Below are 3,229 nucleotides of genomic sequence, written 5' to 3' on the forward strand. Positions count from 1 at the left end.
AAGCATTTTTGATGTACTTTTATGGTTGATTTCTGCAATGCTGATTCTTCTTTCTTTCTCATTCCATTTTATTTTCTTTCTCTTCAAATTTGGTGAATCTCAGCTAAGGCGTGCAAACAACAAAAGTTAAGTTTCTTGAAAGTTTCTGGCAATACAGTAATTTAAATATATCTGGTCAGAATTATTCGAAAGTAGAGTAAGACTTCACTGAGAAGAGAAAAGTCAAAACATTACATTACAATTTGAAGTGAATTTTTTTGACCTTTCCTGCTCCAGTTTACTCACAAGTCTCCCAATCTACCAAGTAATAAAAATTATTTAATATATAGACAGCATCTCTCACTTCTCCAAGCTGTGTTGGCAAGGCTGATGGATAACCTCATAAGCCCATTACCGTTCACTTTTTCAGGACATCATTTCCCAAAATAAATCTCACTTGCTAATTTGACAGCTAGTTTTTTCATTATGTAATGTGAGTACTTCTTCAATATAATGTCACAAGTTGAAAGGTTTTCTTTGTTGATCTCAAACCTAGGAAGAATTGAAGCCTTCCTTTTTCCTTGTATAGGCAAACACTTAGGCACAGAACTAGGTACAGTAGGTGGTATCGAACTTGACATAGCAGGTGAAACAAGTGTATTAGGTGGTGAGGTATAGTATTTTGACAACTGAGCAGGGTAAAGAGGTGATGTATGACTATGACTGTAGCCAGGAGACTGTTCAGATGGATGTTGAAATTAAGGAGGTTTACCAGTCTGATGTACATACAGTGGGGCAGCTGGCATGTAGCTGTAGTGAGCAGTGGGTGGAGGTGGTTGTACTGGAGGAGGTAATACTGGATCATCATCATCATCACTTTTGCAGAGAATGTAAGACACATCGGTATCCTTTAAATGTTCTGGAGGTGATGTATTAGGCAGTAAAGGTGGCTGTTGGGACATCTGAAATTTATCTTCTAATGTAGAAATTCGTATAAAAGCTTCATTCAAACGGTTTTCCGTACTAATTACTCTTGCCTCCAGATTATCAATATGAATACTCATTGCTAAAGAACCTGCAAACACAAATATATTAATTGTACACACAAAAAATATAGATTATTGTCTCATACTTCATATTATAAATTAATTATTCACACTTCATGCACAGTGGGAGGTGATAACAAGTGTTGGCTAGCATCTAAAATTCTAGGTAGCAAATACAAATACTTGATTCGGAACTTGACCAGTATCAGGCAAACTATCAACATCTATGAAACTAACACAAAAACTATTAATTGTACTGTTACCAATAATGATTTTCTTTCTGCAGCATTATTTTTTGTAGTACTGTTCTCTGTTACCACCATTTCATTATTACTATCATCAATAACTGCATATACACATAATTAATGATAATTTTTGTTTCTCACCACCGTCCTCAAAGGGAGGGTGACATGCAAAATTTTTTTTTCCAATAACCGCATATTTGCATTGAACATACCTCAAAACAACTATTTCTAGTTGCATTCTTGCATTAAATTTTGTTTGATTTTATTATGCAATGCTGAAGTTGGCTGAAGGCTGCAGACATCTTGCTTCATTTTTACTTCCTGTATAAATGGGCGTGGTCATGATGACATCACGGGGGGAACACATGCAGTGCAGTACAAGTGCAGTAATTGTAGAGTTACTATCATAAATCATAATGGTGTGTAGCAGCAGGATGCTCCAACACATATCAGGAAAATGTCAGCCTTTATACTTTCCCAAAGGATAGTAAACTTAGGCAGGAATGGACTAGGGAAGTGAAGAGAACAAGAAGCAATTGGACAGGCCCAATTAAGTGACTACTCAGTCCTGTGTAGTAACCACTTTAGTGAAGACAGCTTTTTTGTGGATTTTCTTGTCCTTAGTAGCTCTGGAGTATTACCAAGAACAAAGAAACTTATACCTGGAGCCATACCTACCTACTACACATGATATTTCGTTGCACACAAGTTCATGCAGGTGGCTCAGAAGAAAAAGCTTGTGGAAGATGAAGCCAGATCTCTGGAAGAGATTCCTGAAAAAAAGCCGAGAACAGTAATTGAGAAAAGAGAAAGAGCTAGGGTAGCTCTATTTGGCTTCATCTTCCACAAACTTTCTCTTCTGAACGGCCACCTGAACTACTTGTGTGCAACAAGTAAATATAGTAGGTATGGCTCTTGGTATAAGTTTCTTTGTTCTTGGTAATACTCCAGAGCTACTAAGGACAAGAAAATCCACAAAAAAGCTGTCTTCACTAAAGTGGTTACTACTGACACAGGACTGAGTAGTCACTTAATTGGGCCTGTCCAATTGCTTCTTGTTCTCTTCACTTCCCTAGTCCATTCCTGCCTAAGTTTACTATCCTTTGGGAAAGTATAAAGGCTGACATTATCCTGATATGTGTTGGAGCATCCTGCTGCTACACACCATTATGACTTATGATAGTAACTCTACAATTACTGCACTTGTACTGCACTGCATGTGTTCCCCCTGTGATGTCATCATGACCGCGCCCATTTATACAGGAAATAAAAATGAAGCAAGATGTCTGCAGCACTTCAGCCAACTTCAGCATTGCATAATAAAATCAAACAAAATTTAATGCAAGAATGCAACTAGAAATAGTTGTTTTGAGGTATGTTCAATGCATATATGCGGTTATTGGAAAAAAAAATTTCGCATGTCACCCTCCCTTTAATCTTGTCAGTGTGATCAGTCACAACAATGATCGAGCCTACATTTTTTGCCTTCTTTGGTTTTTTCTCTTTCCTTTCTTCCATGTCCTGTTTTGGTTTTTTACCTATAATACACACACAGACACACACACACACACCATACATACGCATGTAAGTCAACACCATGTTACAAAACATACTTCCTTCTACTTCTTTCTGCTTCACCTTTGGCGGTCTTCATCTTTTTGTTCCTTCCGTAATAATTTAGAAAATAATCAATATTTTAATATTATAGCAAAAAATACTTTTCTTGGTGCTTTTCTCCTCAGTGCAGATAACATAGTTTGTCATAACGCCTTGTCTATTATCTATAAAGCACAATAAAAGTAGCAAATTTTATAAATAGGATGGCACTGTGGAATAAATAGAACTTTAGTGTCACTACTTTTAAATTAAAACTATTCATTTCACAAAGTCCACCACATAATGTATACATTATACAGTATGCATGTACTGCTTACCATTACCATTGACAAGCTCAGTAGC

General features: G+C 36.5%; 1 long non-coding RNA gene across 1 annotated transcript; it reads right to left on the minus strand.

The window, feature by feature from the left end:
- Positions 1-234: 234 nt before the first annotated feature.
- On the minus strand, positions 235-809 carry LOC109590219 (uncharacterized). The gene is made up of 2 exons (XR_002189217.1): positions 344-809; positions 235-297 (listed from the first exon to the last, which is right to left on the minus strand). It is a non-coding gene; the product is annotated as an uncharacterized LOC109590219 (long non-coding RNA).
- Positions 810-3,229: the final 2,420 nt, after the last annotated feature.

The sequence above is a fragment of the Amphimedon queenslandica genome, unplaced genomic scaffold (genome assembly GCF_000090795.2).
Source record: "Amphimedon queenslandica unplaced genomic scaffold, v1.1 AMPQUscaffold_10333, whole genome shotgun sequence".
Classification (NCBI taxonomy): Eukaryota; Metazoa; Porifera; class Demospongiae; order Haplosclerida; family Niphatidae; genus Amphimedon; species Amphimedon queenslandica.